Consider the following 20,768-nt stretch of genomic DNA (forward strand, 5'->3'; position numbering starts at 1 on the left):
TATCCGTTACCCATGTTCTCCTATTATTGACATTTAGCTTTGATATATTAACTTTATTACATTCAATGGAAGCCTATTAGAATGTCATTGTTAATTTGGACCCAAGTTTATACGCATTGTATTTCTTCCTGTATCCATTCCATTTTCAGCAGCTTGCAATGTTGAGTTCATTTGTTCTCCCCATGCAAAAAAAATTATATTTGTATATTTAATCATCATCATTGTTCATTCTAGGCTTCACTAAGTTATACTGTCACAGTCTCCATTATTCTCTATCTTTTGCTTATACATGTCCCCAGTCCTCTCTGAATCATACTGTACTCAGCTTCATTCAGTGTACTTACAATATTGGGCTACCATTAGATAGTATTGTGCTATCCATTTCTGGATGTTTATTTCAATCCTGTTGAACATTCTGTACTCCTTCAGCATTAAATGTCCAAACTCTACCCTCTGTCTATCTCCTGATAACCTGTGTTCTCAAATTTTACTCTCAAATTTCACCCATTAATGTTAGTTCATACTAATGAGACCATACAATATGTGTCATTTTGTTCTGGCTAGGTATACATATATACCTATTTGGCTAGGTATATATATATATATATATATATATATATAGATAGATAGATAGATAGATAGATAGATAGATAGATAGATAGATGGATGGATAGATAGATAGATAGATAGATAGATATAATGGGGTTGTTAGATCATATGACAATTCAATTGCACCATCCTACATTCTAAATTCTCAACAACAGTGAATAAGTTTGCCACTTACTCCATATCCTCTCCAATGCTTGTAGTTTTCTGTTCTTTTTTTTTGATAATGACCATTCTAGGAGGTATAAGATGATATCTCATTGTGGTTTTGATTTACATTTCACTAATAACCATTTATATTGAACATATTTTCATATGTTTTTGAGTCATTTCATACATATTTCTTCTTCAGAAAACTGTCATTCCGTGTATTTTACCCATTTTTAAAATTGAGTTGTGTGTCTTTTTGTTGTTGAGTTGTAGGATCCCTTTATATATTCATGCTATTGAGCCCTTGTCTGATATTTGCCTTGATTTCCAAATATTGTCCCCATTGCATAGGCTGACTTTGTAACATTCTTGACAAAGTCCTTTGACGCACCAAAGTGTTCAATTTTGAAGATATCCTGTTTATCTATTTCTTCTTGTAGTGCTTGTACTTTGGATGTAAGGTCTAGGAAACCATCACTTATCATAGGGTCATTAAGATATTTCCCCCACATTTTCTTCTAAACATTGTATGACTCTACCTCTAATGTTTAGGTCTTTGAACAATTTTGAGTTAATTTTTGTATATGGTGTGTGTTTTGGTTTGCCAAAGTCACTGAAATGCAATATCCCAGAAATGGAATGGCTTTATAAAGGGATTTCATTACAAGTTTACAGTTCTAAGGCCATAAAAATGTCCAAACTGAGGCATCCAGGAAAAGATACCTTGACTCAAGAAAGGCCAATGTTTATGCATATGGCTGGTGTCTGCTGGTCCTTTTTCCCAGTTATTTTGCTAACAGATTCTAATGTCAGTGGTTTCCTCTCAAGTATCTGTAAGCTTTCATTTTGATCTTCTGGGTCTCAACTCTGAGTTGCTTAGCATCCCATGGGAAGGCCCATGATGATGTCTTCTGGTCCCTACCCATATATAGGCATCTGCTTTCTCTGTCAGCCCTCCAAATACCTCCAAACATCTACATCTGTGTTAGTTCTGATGCAACTGTTCTCCAAGTGTCAGCATCTGAGGTTTCTCCAAAAATTTTCCCCTTTTAAAGGACTCTATAAACTAATCAAGACCCATCTTGAATGGATGGAGCCATATCTCCATCTAATCAAAAGGCATCACTCACAATTAAGTGGATTATATCTCTGTGGAACCAATCTAATCAAAGGGTCCTGACCTATAATATTGAATCAGGATTAGAAAATCAACACTTTTCTGGGATACATAACAATTTAAAACTAGCACATTCTTTTGGATATGGATATGTTAAGATTCTAATTGGTATTACATTGAATCTATAAATGAATTTGTGTAGAATAGACATCTTAACTATATTTACTCTTCTAACCCATGGACACAGTATTTCCTTCCATTTCTTTAGGTCTTCCTTGATTTCTTTCAGCAAAGTTTTGCAGTTTTCTGTGTAGACATCTTTTATGTCCTTGATTAAATTTATTAATAAATATTTGAATCTTTTATTTGCTATTGTAAATGTAATTTTAAAAATTTCTTCTTCAGATTTCTCATTCCTGGTATATAGAAACACAACTGATTTGGGTGTGTAGATTTTATATCCTACCATATGCTGATATAATATTTATTATATTATATAATTTACAGATATTATGTAATATTTATTAGCACAAATGGCTTTATTATAGATTTTTCAGAATTTTCTGCATATAGGATCATGTCATCTGTGAAAATCGCAAGTTTTCCTTCTTCCTTTCCAACTTGGATGCATTTTTTTTTCTTGCCTAATTGCTCTAGCCAGAACCTTCAGCACAATGTGGAATAACAGTGGTGACAGTGAACATTCATGCCTTGTTCCTGATCTTACAGGGAAAGATTTCAATCTTTCCCCATTGAGTATGATGTTAGCTGTGGTTTTTTCATATGTTCTCTTTATCATGTTGAGGAAATTTTCTTCTGTTACTATCCTTTGAAGTGTTTTCATCGAGACATGATACAGAACTTTATCAAATGCCATTTCTGCCTCAATTGGGATGATCATTTGGTTTTTCCTGTTTAATTTAATGATGTGGTATATTACATTAATTTATTTTTGTGTTGAACCATTCCTACATACCTGCAATAAAGTCTTGGCCGTTGTGTATAATTCTTTTAATGTACTGCTGGATTCAATTTGCAAGGATTTTGTTGCGTATTTTTACATCTATACTCTTTAAAGAGATTGGTCTTTAATTTTCTTTTCTTGTAGTATCCTTGCTTGGTTTTGGTATGAGGGTGATGTTAGCATCATAGAATGGTTTAGTTACTGTTCTAGTTTGCATGTTGCCAGAATGTGATATACCAGAATGGAATGACTTTTTAAAAGGGGAATTTATTCATGGTAATGAATATACAATTTTGTGATGATACTGTGAGCCATTGATTGTACACCAAGAATGGAATGTTCATATGTTAAGAATGTGTGTGTTTGTATGTTTTTTTGTCAATAAAAACATTTTTAAAAAGTCATGAAAATGCCCAAATTAAAGCAAGGCTATGAAAATGTTCAATCTAAAGAATCTTGGAATAGATACCTTGGTTCAAGAAGGCCAATTATGTTAAGGGTTTCTTTGTCAGCCTGAAAGGTACATGGCAAAATTTGCTAGCTTTCAACTCAATGGCTTCCCTGGGGCTCTGTCCATTCTGTTGGCTTTCTTGGTTCTGGTGGCTCTGGTGGCTCTATAGATTTTTCCAAAATAGTTCCCTCTTAAGGGGCCCCTGTAAGCAATCCCAACTTGGATGGTTAGAAACCATCTAATCAAAAGTTACCACCTACAATTGCATGGATTGCATCTCCATAGAAGCAGTCAAAAATTTCCACCAGCAATGTTGGATGAGGATTAAAGAACTTGGGTTTTCTGGGGTACACAACAGATTCAAACAAACACATTCCATCATTTGGACCCCCAAAAGACATGTTCTTTCCAAATACAAAATACATTCATTTTATAAAAATATCAGAAAGCCTTACCATTTCAATAACAATATAAATACAAAACAAAGTCAGAAACAGTAAAAAATCTCATCAAAGTCTACTGCAGGCATGCTTTGTTGTAAGGCAAAATTCTCCTCTGGTTCTGGACCTATAAAACTCACAACAAATTATTTGCTGCCAACATACAAAGGAAAGAAAGTCATAGGATTCATATCCCCATTTCTATAGGGAAAAATTGGAAAGAGCACATGGGTCACTGGACCCAAATATTTCTAGAAACCTACAGGGCAAAACTCCATTAGATTTCAAAGTCTTAGAATCATTTATGTTCAGGGCTTTAGAAAGCATCCTTTCCAAGGGCCTGTACACAGTGCCCTGCCTCTCTCCAAATGCAACCTTAAGGGACATTGGGGAGACCACTTTTTCTAGGCTCCACCCTCTTCAAGCATCAGGGCCACATACCAGCTCTCTGTTATCTCAGGGGCACATGCTGAATCCCTCCAAAGCAAAGAGATAAAGGCCCGGCTCTCACAGATCCCCAAGGATTGTGCTCCATCTCTCCAAATCTTCAGGAGACACAACTCTTCCAATGCAACAAGGCTAATGGTTCACCTACTGCCTTTAGGGCTGACTCACCCTCTCCAAGTACTTGGGTGGGTCCACTCTCCTGGCCCATGGTTTCTTGACTTCAGACCTTAGCGTTTGTGGTTCTGTCTCTGATGACATTTTACCTTCATTTTGTCCCTTTTCTGAGTATTTTAGTCCAGACTGGCAGCAGTTCCATTTACAAAGATCCCACAACACCCTGGTTTGCTTTCTATGTAGCACGCAAGGATCATGCTGATGAGACAAAAGGAATTTCCACAAATCCTTCCTGGATAACACCATCTCAAATTCTTGCTTGTCCTGTAATGGCTGACTGCTTCCATGTTTGGCTAAATCATCATTTCAGACAGAATACTCTGGGTTCCCCTTTTCTGGAAGCCCAGAGTTTTTCAGGTCCCCATTTTCCAGTTATTTTATGCCAAAAAGTTCAGTTCTCAGTTTATCTCTTTCCTTCACATTTCAGTATAAGCTGCAAGGAGAAACCAGGCTTCTCTTTCCACACGTAATTTGGAAGACTCGTCTGCTAAATATCCAAGTTCATGGCTTTTAAAATCTGCCTTCTAATCCAAACCAGCCAATTTTGCCAAATTCTTTTTGCATTTTTCAACAAGGATTCACCTTCTTTCCAGTTTGCAATAACACATGAATCATTTCTGCCTAAGGCCTTATTGGAAGTATCTTTAGAGTCCATGTTTCTACCAAAAGTCTCTTCAAAGCATTTTAGACCTTTTCTATCAAGCTCCTCACAATTCTTCCAAAATCTTCCCCCTATCTATTTAAAAAGCCATTCCAACATGTTTGGTTTGGTATGAGGGTGATGTTAGCAACAGAGAATGGTTTAGTTAGGTTTTTCTCCTCTTCAATTTTCTTTAAGAGTTTGTGCAGGTTTGGTGTTATTCCATTCTTGAATATTTGATAAAATCCACATATGAAACCATCTAGTTATGGATTTTCCTCTGTTTTTTGAGCATTTTTTAATCACTGATTTACTCTCCACTGGTGATTGATTTGTTGAGGTCTTCTATTTCATTTCAAGTCAGTATTGGTTGTTCATGCTTTACTGGGAAGTTGTCCATTTTGTCTAGGTCGTCTAGTTTGTTAGCACATAGTTTTTCATAGTACCCTCTCATTATCTCCTTTCTTTATGGAAGTCAATAGTTATGTGCCCCTTCCTTTTATGTATTTATTTGTATCCTCTCTCTTTCTTCCTTTATCAGCCTAGATAAGAGTTTGTTGACTTTCTCAAAGAACCAACCTCTGGTTAGTTGATTCTCCCTATTGATTTCATGTTCTAAATTACATTTATCTTTGCTATAATCTTTGTTATTTCTTTCCTTCTGTTTGCTTTGTGGTTAGTTTTCTATTCTTTCTCTCATTGAGCAGTTAATTATTCAATTTTTATTTTTTGTTCTTTTTTAATATAGGCATTTAGGGCAATAAATTTCCATCTTTGCACTGTTTTTTCTGCATCCCATAGTTTTGATATGTTGGGTTCTCGTTTTAATTCACCTTGAGATTTTACTGATTTATCTTGTAATTTCTTCCTTGACCCCTGATTGTTTAAGAATGCATTGCTTAGTCTCCACAAATTTGTGAATTTTCTAAACTTCTATTTGTTATTGATTTCCAACTTCATTATTATCTGAGAAAGTTCTGTGCATAATTTTGATCTTCTTAAATTTATTGAGTCCTGATTTGTGCCCCCAAATGTGGGGAACTTGAGAAATATGAGTACTTAAGGAATATGTGTATCCTGCTGTTATCAGGTGCAGTGTTTTGTGAATGTCTAAGTCTAGTTCATCCATCATATTATTCAAGATCTCCATTCCCTTACTGTTCATCTGTCTAGATGCCCTTCCATTGATGAGAGTGGTGTATTGAAGTCTCCATTTATCATGTAGAAATATTAACTGCTTTCATCAGTGTTGTCATTGTTTTCTTCATGTATTTTAGTGCATTCTGCCTCAGTTCATAGATATTTATGATTGTTATGTCTTCCTGATGAATTGTCCCTTTTGTTATTATATAGTGTTCATATTTCTCTCTTTTAACTGCTTTAAATTTGAAGTCTAGTTTGTCTGGTATTGTTATAACTACCTCCACTCTTTTATGGTTGACATTTGCATAAAATTTCTTTTGCCAATCTTTCACTTTCAACCAGTTTTTGTCCTTGGGTCTTAAGTGAATCTCTTATAAAGAGTATGGAGATGGATTCTGTTTTCTGTTTAATCCAGTCTGCCAATCTATGTCTTTTGATTTTGGAGTTTAATCCTTTAATGTTTGGTGTTATTACTATACATGTTGTACTTTCTTCAACTATTTTTTTCTTTTGGATTTTATCTGTTGTATCTTATTTTCCCCCTCTTTTAACAATATTAGTTACCCTTCCTACTAATTTTCATTTCTGCACTCTTCTCCAAAACTCTCTCTCTTGTTTTTTCCTATTTGACTGTAGTGCTCCCTTTAGTATGTCTTGTAGAGAAGGGCTCTTGTTCACAAACTCTCTCAGTGTCTACTTAACTGTAAATATTTTAAACTCTCCCTCATTTTTGAAGGACACTTTTGTGAGATATAGAAATATTCATTGGCTTTCTTCTTTTTCATGTCTTAAATTTAACATATCACTGCCCTTTTGCCTCCATGGTTTCTGCTGAGAGATACACATTTAGTCTGACTGAGGTGTCTTTATATGTGATGCACCACTTTTCCCTTGCTGCTTTCAGAATTCTCTCTTTGTCCTTGACATTTGATAATTAGATTAGTAAGCATCTTGGAATATGTCAATCAGATTAGTAAGTATCTTGGATTATGTCTTATTTGGATCTATTTTGTTTTGAATATGCTGCACTTCTTAGGTCTGTAATTTTATGTCTTTCATAAGAGTTGGGAAATTTTCAGTGACCATTTCCTCCATTGTTCTTCTTGTCCCTTTTCCCTTCTCTTCTCCTTCTGGAACTCTTTTAACATGTATATCCTACACTTCTTGCTGTCATTAAGTTCCCTAATAGGCTGCTCAAATTTTTCTATTCTTTTCCCTATCTGTTCTTTTGTATGTAGTATTTCAGATTGCTTGTCAACTAGAACTAATCCTTTCTTCTGCTTCTTCAAATCTGATGTTGTTTGTCTGCATTTTGTTTTTCATCTCTTTTATTTTGTCTTTCATTGCCATAAGTTCTGCCTTTGTTTTTTCCAAGCTTTTAGGTTCTTCTTTAATCAATATATAAGGTCCTCCTTTGTCTCCCATGACAGTCTTTTACTCAAAGTCAATTATAGACACCTCAGCTCTCTTTTCATTAATAATTGCATGACTTTTTAAAAAACATCTTTTTACTTTCAACCAGTTTGTATCTGTGAATCTAAGTTGAGGCTACTGTAAACAGTATAGAGTTGGGTCGTGCTTTCAAGGCTAGAAATGGGGCCAGCATACACACTTGTTCCTCAGGAGAATTACAAAACAAAAATCACAATCAAGAGGTAAAAAACGGTGAACTTGCTTTTTACATTCTAGGAGATCTTGTGTGAGTTGAGTAGCTGCTCCTTCACAGATGGTCAAAACCTATGCTCGTGTCTGTGCTGATCCCTTAGGAATTCCCCAGACCAACGTCAAACTTCAACCCCAACTTTTGGGGGACTAGATTTCCCCTGCTGTCCTTGTGCCAGCTACCTGCTCCTTGAAGCTGGGACATTTCTGCAGCTATTGATATTTCATAGCTGCTTCAACATAGAGGTATAGGGAGCTGGTGACTGACTGAGTTTGAGCTTTCTTCATACCAAAGCTTTACTTTTGGCAACCTCTTAATCATATATATAAAATCTCTCACACGCAATACATATATATATATGTTTCTTCCTGCTGCTCAGCTCATATATGTATGTGCGTGTGTGATTATATATATGAGTATGTGTATAATTTCAATTTTAGTAAAATTAGATATTTTAATTTATAATTTAAAAGTCAGCACCTCTACTATAAATTTGAAAAATAAATTATCTCCATTTTTACAAAATATAATAGCAAGCAGTCTATGTTTATATTTATACTAGCAAACAAGGCATGAGATAGATGATTATTATTTTCTTATATTTTAGGCAAGTCAGAGAGTTCTTAACAGAGTAACAAATCATAGCTTAAAATATTATTTTACTTTATCAACAATTGCTATTATTAAGAGCATAAGATAATCAACAGTTTGGGAAAGAAAGTAAAGAATGAAACCTCAAAGCATTTACAGTCAAATTTAGATAACTGAGAAAAGACAAAGGACAATTAATTGGCAATTTTGGTGTGCCCTGCTGCCAGGTTTATTGAATGATTTGGTGGTAACACTTCAAATTAAAGAAATAGCTAGCAGGTAGGTCTTTAATGCTAATTTCTCCAGTGCTACCATGTCTTATCCAAGTCTCTATCAAGTTATTCCTCTATGACACAGGCTAGATTATAGCTTTCTGGCAATTCAAAAGTTTCTCTTCTATCTTCTATTTTATTTCCTAAATTAATGTGTTCTTTTTTAAACTTAGTCATAATTATTCTACAATTACATGCTTGTTTTTGTTTATTCCAAACTGAAAGTTTGAAGAAAATATCCCTCTGTGGTAGCACTACATTGGTGTTTGAAGATCATATCTAGTCAGTGGTTTCTTTCCCATTGCTGCTTATATGAAACATAAAGTGACAAAATAGATAGAAGTCTAACAGGTTTTAAATTGGAGAAATTACAAAAAAGTAATAACATAAAGTACAAAAATAGACTCCATCATTTCATTTATTTGTCTATATATTTATAAGTATTTATATTCCTTTTTCTCTCTTTGTTTTGCATTTTAGGCGGATGTTTGATACCATAGAAAATTCTATCCTATTATTCCAGGTAAAGGAAAGTCAACTCAAGAAACAGGAATCAGTTCAAAATCAAGCCTTAAGTACTTAAAACCAAAGTCACCTTAGTACAGAGGAAAAAAGAAAATCATTCTAGGAGATGATTCAATGTGAAAGAGCTCTGTCTACTACCTTTCTGAATTAGTTCATAAAGTGAAAAGTATTACTGAATTAATAATTAAAATATGTTTAGATAAACAAAACCCCTCACCCCAAATGACTAATGTATCTTCCATCAGTAATGTGGAATGATCATGTTTCAAAATTTTTCTTCCTGCTGCTTAGCTCATGCTATTTTGAGGGATGTATGCATATATATATATCCTTCAAAAGCTAAGACACATTAGCTGTTCAAATAAGAAGACTAAAACTTTACCTAGTCATTTGAAATGATCTACCTTTTGATAACTACATTCCTCAGTTTGAACTGAAAATTGATACATGTAGACAAATATAGTTTAATATTCAAATGCTCTAAATTACATTTTGAAATATAAATCAGGCTTTTAGTGCTAAGGAAAAGGAAAGGGTAACATAATATATAATTCACTGATGGATTATGTTTTATTTTGCTGAAATTGGTAAAGTACTATTAATTATACCATGCTGCTAGTTTAATTTGAACAAATGAGTAAAGGGAGGGACAAATTCAGCACACAGAAATGCAGAAAAGAGTACTAAAATAAACATGCAAAAAATAATAATATATCTATAGAGCCAAGCTAATCTAAAGTTCTTTTCCCTTAGCCCTGCTTTGACCCTGAAGAATGTACTTAGATACTGGCTATAGGAACTCTCCCAAGAAAAAAAAAAGAGAGAGATGCTTGGTAGAGAAGCAAAACAATATACCCCTCTATAATAATATCATTTCCACAATGCAGCAATGAGTGGTTTTATTGCCTATACTGTTGAAAAAGCACCATTCCAAATTCTATTCAGATTGAATGTACAACAGACGATGGTAACACCATAGGTAAATATAGAACTTGGACTAAGATCTGCAGCAACTAGTCCAGGAAATCAAACCACAACTTCTATAGTAATCTGCCCCAAATAGCCTAGACTTAATTATAGCCATCTCCACAGTTTTTGTTACCACTTCCAACTTAGTACCAACTAAAAAGAGCAAAATATGCTCCCTTACTGATCATGTAAGATGCCCAGTTTCTAGTTACCTCAATTCACACTTCTCTGTGCCAAACACCACTAATCAGAGTATACCTGAAGCCTCCCTTTTTCACCACTATAAACTTTTTACATTTCCTGGCCAGCCTTTGAGTTTCTGCCAAATGCAAACAGTGGGGTCTGACTCCCTTGCTATAGCAAACTTGCTATATCCTTGCATTGTGTTCTCATTTGTGTGGTATTCATGCATGTTTCCACTATTTTAAACCATTTTCTGTTGCTTTTGTTCATTTTTTAATGTTAACAAATCTTTGACTTTTATTGTTAGATGATATTACACTATATGCATATATTCTAGTCCTATGTTTATGTTTACTTCTCCGAGGACATAAACCAACATAACTGATTCTGGGAAAACAGGTACTAAATGGGGATTTGTAATTGACTCATTTTCTGCCCTTTGGGCAAAGAATATTCCATTCTAAGTAGCATATGGTGCACAAATAATCCCTGGTGAGAGGTACTGCCTGATTGCTAAGGATTTTACTGATGGTGATCTGTGAAAACATCCTAGTGAAGGAGAATATCACTACAGGTGCTCAATTCATGCTCTTGAAAGATGAATGAATAACAATTTCTATACAGAGTGGAGTTGGTTTCTCATCGCTAAGTTCTATCAATGTCTTATAGAGGGATTGTTCCAGTCTAGCTCAACCACAAAACTGAAGAAGACACCAAGCAAAAAGTTCCCCATGAGTTTAATTTGGGACTTACTAACAGTAGAAAAACTTTCAGTGACAGCTGATGTGGACATAAAAGCCAACAGTCTACAACAAAAAGCAAAATGGAAAGGGTGGGTCAAGAGAGCAGCTTATAAAGCTTAACAGTCTCACAAGATATGTTTGCAATGAGGTCTCAGCAGACTCTAATGAGATTTGGTTATCAAAAGTGATAAGGGGGTGGAGTTTTACATTATTTGACCATTAACATCTGTCCCCAGTCATGTAGACAGGTCTGCACAGTGACTTGCTCTCAAAATGAGGGAGGGGATGGGTTCAGGCCCTGGGTCCTTAGAGGAATAGTAAGAAATGCTCATTAATAAGAATTTAAAGGTTAAATATAAGAGCCCAAGGTAGCTTACAAAGAATCCCTTTATTTCTTCAGTGGAAGAGCAGTCATAAACAAACAATACAATGAAGAACTGATAGAGTTAAAGGGCTCCAGAAAAAATGTAAATATCCAGTAAAGACGTGTTTTATTTTAAAAATAATAAAACACATAGACTCTGATAGAGCCTAGAACCCTGAAATGTTGTAACCAAGCTTTTAGGATTTATCAAATAATCTGGTACATTAGAGTACACCTTTTTTTTTGTTTTTACTTTAGAAATTTGTAAGGACAAACAAACACCCTAATGCTAATAGAGGAACTTGAGTTAGCCATTCACTGGCTCAAACACAGTCTTACTCCTTGACATTTGTAAATTGTTTCAGCCTAAATTTGCTATTGATCTGATAAATCTGTCACTCTTCCTCTCTGCTTGTGCTTGCTATTGAATGATAACTATTTCTCCCCTTCTGCTTACACTTGCCATTGAAAGTATAATGAGTTCATCACCCCTTGTTAGAATCCACAAAAACCTTGAATACCTTAGACTCAGGGAGAAAGATTTTTAGGCCAGTATGCCATCTTACCTCCTGATTTGTGCCTAGCAATAAACTCTATGTCTCTTTGAAACTTTGGTGTCTAGGAATTGGTTATTTGAATACACCAGGCAGAGAACTCACCATCTTTGTCCAGTATCAATATGAGATGTACACATCTTGATATATATCCCTAAAAACATTAGTTCTACAGATTCCCTCACTATATTAAGCTAGAACTTCCTTCTGTCCTTAACTCTTTAGGGCCTGGTTCAATTTCCTTTCAAATGTATAACTACAGTAAATCCAAGCATAACCCCCTGGAACATTCTGACCCTTAAGAAGGAGAAATGGTCCACACAGTGATGTGGCTCCAAAAATTAGCTTTCACATACTGGCAGCCATGGACATACTCTTGTTATTTGACTTTTTTCAATAGCCTTATATAGAATTAATATACTATAAAATTTACCCATTTTAAGTATGTAAGTAGATGTTTAATATATAAACAAAGTTGTGCAAAAATTATGATGATCTAATTTTAAAACACATTCATCATCCCCCAAAGGAAATGGTGTCTCCATTAGTAGATACTCCCTATGTGATACATGCATACAATGGGATATTATTTGGTAATGAAAGGGAATCAAGCACAGATACATGCTACAACATTGATGAAACAGGAAAACATTAGGCTAGGTAAAAGAAGCCAGACACAAAAACACAGATCTCTATTTTCCACCCTCTCTACCACTAGACAACCACTTTCGTTCTGCTAACCTACCAAAAAAGAATGTACCAGAAATGAGCTGGCATTTAACAATGGGCATGGTTTCAATTTGCTAAAGATACCAGAAATGGGTTGACTTTTTCAATGGGAATTTATGAATTTACAAATTTATAGTTCTAAGGCCATGACAATGTCCAAATTAAGGTTTTAAAAAAGAGATACCTTCTCTGATGAAAGGCTGCTGGCAATTGGGGTTTCTCTGTCACATGGGAAGTCATGTGGTGACATCTGCTGGTTCTTCATTCCCAGGTCTTGCTACTTTCAGTTTCTGGTTCCAATGGTCTCCTCTCTGAGCTTCTTGGGTCCTTTCTTAACATCTCCAGGGAATTTCCCTCTAAGCTTTCTGAACTTTTACTGTCTTTTATCCTTTTGACAAAGGATTCAAGTAGAGGGATTAAGATCCAACTTGAACGGGCTGGGTCACATCTCAAATGAAATACCATAACCAAAAGATCCCACCCACAATAGGTCTGCCACGACAGAAATGGATGAAAAAATCATGGTCTTTTCCAGTGTATGTAACAGATTCAAACCAGCAAAGTAATTTATTAGTTTATAAGACCAAGTAAACTCCCAAATCAATGCATTATCAAGATGATACCTTCTTACTGAAGACAGGCTGCAGTGTTGCTGGACTACCCTGTTAGAGGCAAGGCACATAGTGGCATCTTTGGTCTCTCCTTTCTCGTCTGGGTTTTATTGCTTTCAGCTTCTGGCTTCTGGGACTTTCTTTCTCTCTGTCTGAATTTCTTTCCATTACAAAGGTCTCTAGTTAGAGTATTAAGATACACCCTGAAAGAGGTGTGTCACATCTTAAGATGTTATTCACCAAAGGATCTTACTTATAACATGTCCACACCCAGAGGGATGTATTATCATTAAGAACATAATTTTCTGGTGTCCATAACACCTCCAAACCCTCACACTACCACCTCTGGATCCCCCAAAGTCATATTCCTTCCATATGCAAAATACATTCTTTCCATTACAATATTTTAAAAGCATAAATCATTTCAGTAACAATATTAAGTACAAAATCTCATCAAAATCAATTATAGGTGTTGTCTGTCCTGGGGCAAAATTCCCTTCTGGCAGTGGACCTGTAAAACTTACAACAAGTTATCTGCTCCCAATATACATTGGAAGGACAGTTACAGAATAACATTACCATAACCATAGGAAGAAATTGAAGAAAAACATGGGGCACTAGTCCCAAAGAATTATGTAAACCTGCCAGACATACTTCATATGATTTTGAGATCTAAGAGCCATTTGTAGAACTATGCCTCGTCTTCTTGCCCTGATGGAGTGAGAGTGGCACTCTACTCAAGGGGATTGCACAGAAGCCATGCTTTTGTTTCTACCCTCATCAACCACATTGGGTGGTGGCCAAATTCTAGGTTTCACCCTTTTCAAGTATCAGAGCAATACTGGACTGTCTACAATCTCTGGGGACACAGGCTCAACCCCTCAGAATAGTGGGGGTGCTGGTCAAACTCTCTTTTATCCCACAACAATGTGCTCCACCCTCTCTGAAAATGGGGGAAGCATCACTCTTCCTGAACAACAGGACAGAAGGACCACCATTTCCAAACTTGGGGGCATACTCACATATTCTACATACATGGGTGCATCTGCTCTCTTCATCTGACAAGATTTCTTTGCTCCTGACCTCATCTACCATGGCCCTGCCTTTGAAGTCATTTCTACTTCAATATGTCCTTTTTCTGTCACTTTCAGTCCAAGCTGTATGTGGTTCCATTTATACAGATCTAACAACAAACTTGTTGGTTTTGCTTGTGGCACACAGAGATCCCACCCATCAGACATTGACTTTCCACAGATTCTTTCTGAATTTCTCCATCTCCAATCCTGACTTGCACTGATGTGGCTGACTGGTCCATGTTCAGTTAAATCCTCACATGGGGCACTATCCTCTGGGGACTTACTTTCTGGAACTCAGAATTATCCAAACCATTAATTTTTGGTTTCTTTGTACCCAAGAACTCAGTTCTCAATTTATCACTTTCCTCTCACATTAACCTGCAAGGAAGAACCAGAAAGCAGCTTTTACATTTAGTTTGGATATTGTTTCAGCTAAATATCCAAGCACATCACATTCAAATTCTGCTTTCCATCTGACATCAGGATTCAATTTTGCCAAATTCTCTACCACTTTAAACAAGGGTTGCCTTTGTTCTAACTTGCAATGACACATTCATAATTTCTTTTTAATTCCTCCTCAGAAATACCATTATTGTCCATATTTCTACGAACAGTCTCTTCAGAACAACCTAGGTCTTTTCTATAAAGCACCTGTGCTGGTTTGAAAGGAAGTATGTCCCCTAAGAAAAGCCATGTTTTAATATAAGTCCCATTTCATAAAGGTAGAATAATCTCTATTCAATACTGTATATTTGAAACTGTAATGAGATCATCTCCCTGGTTGATGTGATTTAGTTAAGAATGGTTGTTAAACTGGATTAGGGGATGACATGTCTCCACCCATTTGAGTGGGTCTTGATTAGTTTCCGAAGTCCTATAAAAGAGGAAACATTTTGGAGATTCAGAGAGACTCAGAGAGAGCAGAGAATGCTGCAGCACCATGAAGCAGAGAGTCCACCAGCCAGCGACCTTTGGAGATGAAGAAGGAAAACGCCTCCCGGGGAGCTTCACGAAATAGGAAGCCAGGAGAGAAAGCTAGCAGATGATGCCGTATTTGCCATGCACCCTTCCAGCCGAGAGAGAAGCCCTGACTGTGTTCACCATGTGCCATCTCACTTGAGAGAGAGACCCTGAACTTCATCGGCCTTCTTGAACCAAGGTATCTTTCCCCGGATGCCTTTGATTGGACATTTCTATAGACTTGTTTTAATTGGGACATTTTCTCGGCCTTAGATCTGTAAACTAGCAACTCATTAATTCCCCTTGTTAAAAGCCATTCCTTTTCTGGTATATTGCATTCTAGCAGCTAGCAAACTAGAACAGCACCTCACAATTCTTCCAGAATCTTCCTCTTGCCCACTTATAAAACCATTCCAAATTTTTGCTATTTGCAATAAAAGCACCCCACTCTCTGTATAAAAGCTGTACTAATCTGTTCATACAGACCTCAAACAAACTTGTTGGTTTTGCAGGCAGTACACAGGGATCCCAATTAGATCAGTGCTTACTTGACCAAACAACTGGGCATCATTTCATGGATGAGTTGACAGGAACCTAACCATCAGAACCACTAATTTATTCTCTGACTCTATAGATTGGACTATTCCAGACATTTCATATAAACGGAATTATGAAATATGTGGGTTTTTTTGTCCAAAACAAATTTGTACACCTTGCATTTTGTTCCAGTTTGCTAGCTGCTGGAATGCAACACACCAGAGACAGATTGGCTTTTAATAAAAGGGGATTTATTTTGTTGGTTCTTCAGAGGAAAGGCAGCTAACTTTCCACTGAGTTTCTTTCTTACATCGAAGGCACAAGATGGTCTCTGCTGGTCTTCTCTCCAGGCCCCTGGGTTCCAACAATTTTCCCTGGGGTGACTTCTTTCTGCATCTCCAAAGGCCTGGACTGAGCTATGAGTGCTGAGATGAGTAATGCCGAGCTTCTTAGGCTGTGCTACATTGCGTTCTCTCACTTAAGCACCAGCCAATTAAGTTAAATGTCACTCATTGCAGCAGACATGCCTCCTAGCCGACCGCAGATGTAATTAGCAACAAATGAGGTTCACATACCATTGGCTTATGTCTGCAGCAACAAGACTAGGTATGCTTACCTGGCCAAGTTGACAACTGAATATAACTAACACAGTCCCAGAAGAAGGCACTGAGAAAATGACATGAGCTCTCTCAGATGACAATGAGCTCTCCGCTGAGGTAAGGATGAACTGGAGGTAAAGAACCTTTTGTAAGGTAACTTGAAAAGAGATACCCTCGTTCAGCTAAGAAAATAAGTGTGGTAAGGGTGTCTGAAAGGAGGCCTCTTAAATGGGATTGCATATCCAAAAAGCATCTACATACTGAAGAAGTGCAGTAAATTCTAAATTTAACAGGGCTAAATCCTGTACTAAGGCATTTCCAAAAACATGAGGATTATCTTTAAACCTCTAAGCTAGAACTGTACAAGTAAGCTGGGTTGGGGTAGTGTCCTCTGGCCCCTGCCATTCAATGGCAAAGAAAACTGGGGGTTTGGGTATAGGGTTGTGTTAGTTTGTAAGCTGCTGGAATGTGATATACCAGAACTGGAACAACTTTTAAAAAGGGGAATTTTATGTTACAATTTTATAGCTCTAAGCCTATGAAAATGTCCAAACTAAGGCATCTAGTAAAGATAACTTAATTCAAGGAAAGCCAATGGGTCAGGAACAGCTCTGCCAACTGAGAAATCACATGGCTGGCACCGCCAGTCCCTTCTTCCAGGGCTGTGTTGCTTTCACCCTCTGTTTTTATGGGGGTTCCTCACTTTGATTCGCTGGGGCTGACTTTCATCTCTTGGCTTCCCTAGGTTCTCTCAAGTTATGGCTTGCTTAACACTTCACATTGATGTCTACAGGGCTATAAACACCTCCAAACATCTGCATCCATGTTCTCTGTCTGTCAGTTCGGCTCTGTTGTTTCTTTTGGTTTTGTTGCTTTTGACTCTTTCCAAAATGTTTCTTCTTTTAAAGGATTCCAGTAAACAAATCAAGAGCAACCTGGAACAGGCGGTCATCACATCTCATCTAATCAAAGGTCACACTCACATCTCTGTGGAGATAATTTAATCAAAAGCTTCTGCCTTGCAGTATTAAATTAGAATTAAAAGAAACAGCTGCTTCCACAAGATTGGATCAGGATTAAAACATGGCTTTTCTGTGGTTCATAATACTTTCAAACTGGCACAAAAGTTATGCACAAGAAGGCATCCATTAAATAAAAAACAAAGGAACACAAGGTAGAGCTAGGAATTTTGTTAGGCATATAAGGGATAGGAACTATAGGATGAAGGGGAATGACAAAGTTGTGCATGGTTCTGAGGTCCTGCACCAACTGATATGTCCCATTGGCTTCTTTACAGGCAGGATATGGATAATACAGGCAGAGTGAAAAGGGACCAGGAAGCCAGTTCTAGGAAATTCTGGATAAGGGGTTGGATATTCACTCTCTTCAAATTTAAGAGATTACCACCTCCTCTTATAGTTCTGTCTATAACTGATTATGATCAAGGAGATGTGAGTGGCATTTCCAGTTATTTCCATTTCCCATGCTACTGGCTTAATTTGAGTTATCATATTCAGGAGGGATGAGTCTATTTATATCTCTGGCTCTGGCTAGGATTCCCCTTCAAATTCCTCAAGACATTGGGGAGACAAGAAGCCAATTCATTAGATCTACATGCCCAATGCTTATAGCAAATCTCTTCCTTGAAGTGGGGTAGGGCACTCTGGTACTAAATAGCTAATGGTTTAAAAGTATGCTGCCAATTTTACAAAGAGGAGTTTGAGGGAAATTCACAGCTTTAGGTTTCCATATACCCCCTACTATATGACAGGTTCATGGGGACAATTGCCTGAGTGACAGGTCAAAACAATAAGTGGCTCCTGTGTCAATTAAGAGATCAATTGTCTTACCTGCTACATCAGAAATCACCTGGGACTCATCAAAATCAATGTCCTTTGGCAATGTCCACAAAGCCACTAGTGGCCTTGGGCCTTCTGAGTCTTGCTTGGGAGCGGTCATCAGGGTTTTTCATCGTGGGGGGAGGAGGCTCAACTCCCCTCTGGGACTCCATGCATTACCAGGCCACATTTCTAGCTTTCCTGCACCTTGGGAAAGATCTGTGTGTTCTTGACACCCCTGAACACACTTGTACTTCCAGTACTCCATACTTTCCACTGCTCTGAGTGGCCCACAGGGAAACAGCTGTTTGCCATTCATGGTAGAGCTATGAGCTGAGCTTTGTTTGTGTCTCTCCTTACGTTTTCTTCCTCCACAGTTATGTCTTGGTTATTAAAAACAGGGAAAAGTGGTATTCATGAGATCATGCATAGGAGTTTGTGGTCTGGACCAGTTTCTGGAGGTTCTTCCTTATATCAGAAACTGATTTACCAATAAAATAGGTTTAAGCATTATTTGCCCCTTTGGGGAATCAGGGTCTACTTGGACATATTTATAATCACCTTCATCAGCCTTTCTTGAAATAGAGTGGGGTACTCTTTATCTTACTGAATTATACTCTATAACATGTAATTTATGGATTGAAAGGTAACTAATAGAGAAGTTTTCATGTGGTCCCTGGCTTTCAAGTCTAGCTGACCCCTCTGCTGGTTTGGATCACCCTAACTATCGACATTTGGAACTGCTACTGCTCCTAGCATATTGGAAAAACTGCTGCCCTGCAAGTTCATTGTGTGGCCCTGTGCTTCAGTCCAAATTTGATGTTTCCTCTAGAGAGTGCAATAAGAGAAAAGAATGACTTGCTTATCCCCCTGTTGAATTCCAAGGCTTTTAAATTCTTCTATAAAGTTTGAGGGGGTCCTCTGAGAAACTTCCTGTATCTTATAATGTACCAGATTAGCCATAGAAGAAGGGACATGAATACAGATGGTCCCTGTGTCTCTATTTTCTACTTACTGTATGGGAAACATGCCATCCTCTTTCACTTTTTCCTCTGTGTTATGGTATAGGACCCCATCATGAGTATGGCCTGCCAGGCTAAGCTAGGGTGGAGGTGAAGAGGGTGCTGAGGGGGTCAAGGTTTCAACTCTAAAGAGGCCTGGAAGCACTTCACTTTCTGGGACAGGATTGTAGGGGGGAGGGCTACTTTAAAGAATGCCATCTGAAATATCTGTCCCTTTTCTTGAAGAAGGGTCATGAGGAGAGGATTCCTGACAGTCTTCTTGGAGTTAATATAATTTGCAAGAGCCTTTCATGGATTTATCTTGATCCAAGGCCATGAAAATCTGTGTATAAGGATTCTCTTGCCACTTTCACTCTTTTATACATAAGATATCTGATTATAAGATAGGGTTTTAGTTGACTGTTCCATTTGTGGGCCAACATTGGTCATTCTCTAGGTGATATTGTGGCTAGAAGTAATACAGTAGAAAAAATCTTTTTCCTTTTTTAGCTCTGTGTGAGAAGTTCATATCAATTTCACAGCAGGCAGATCAATGGACTGTTAGTCAGAATGCTGGAAGCATCTTTAAAGAAGAGAAGAAAAAGGCAAATTTCAATACCTGCACCTGGCACCCCTGATTTACAACCTGCTGTCAAGCACCGATTCCTTGGTACTGTGGGATCAGGAGCCCTACTCCAGGGCTTCCCTGGGATCCTTGAAGACTCAGGAGACAGATGGCCCTGTACCATTCTGATGCTGCTGAGTTGACCCACTCATCTTTCTGTGTGTCTGTACTTTTAATTTACTGCCTAGATTACTGCCTACATTGGTGGTAGAGTGATGAGTATACCCATCTATATGTGAAGGACCAGGCTTCAGTTCACTGACAGTGAACCAAGGGATTTGCCACAAACAAAGAAACCTTAGGGAGGAAATATCTCAGGTGCCAGCCTTGGGTGTTTCCATAACTGGACCTGAGGGAAGGAATATGTGGCTAAGATATCAGACTCCCTTTTCAGAGGAAATGCTCAGGGAAAGGCCCATAAAATGTGGTTAAGTACACTTTTCAGGCAATCCATGGGGTCTAAGTCACTCCTGGCTGACTCACCAAGAAAGGTATTAACATAGCTCCAAGGTGATGGAGCCCCACCCCAAGTTCAGGGTCTCATGCAAGAAAGAGTTTAAGGATGAGACAAGCAGGTTTAAGCAAGTGATAAAGTTTATTGAAGAGAGAAAGACAGTACAAGCTCAAGGGGTGAGTGTAGGCTGCTCAAGGGAGAGACGTGTGCCTGGGTGCAGAGCATAAGGGCTATTAGATTAAATTAAAGGAGAGGGGTATGAGATGTGCATACATAGTGATTGGTTAATAAACACATAAATTAAGAATTGTAAGTGGGCTATTGTAATAAGCTATAAATACA

General features: G+C 37.4%; 1 pseudogene; it reads right to left on the reverse strand.

Moving 5' to 3' along the window:
- Positions 1–18,467, reverse strand: part of LOC143655317 (olfactory receptor 4N5-like) — a 32,853-nt pseudogene extending 14,386 nt beyond the window's left edge.
- Positions 18,468–20,768: the final 2,301 nt, after the last annotated feature.

The sequence above is a fragment of the Tamandua tetradactyla genome, chromosome 14, assembly GCF_023851605.1.
Source record: "Tamandua tetradactyla isolate mTamTet1 chromosome 14, mTamTet1.pri, whole genome shotgun sequence".
NCBI classification, from domain to species: domain Eukaryota; kingdom Metazoa; phylum Chordata; class Mammalia; order Pilosa; family Myrmecophagidae; genus Tamandua; species Tamandua tetradactyla.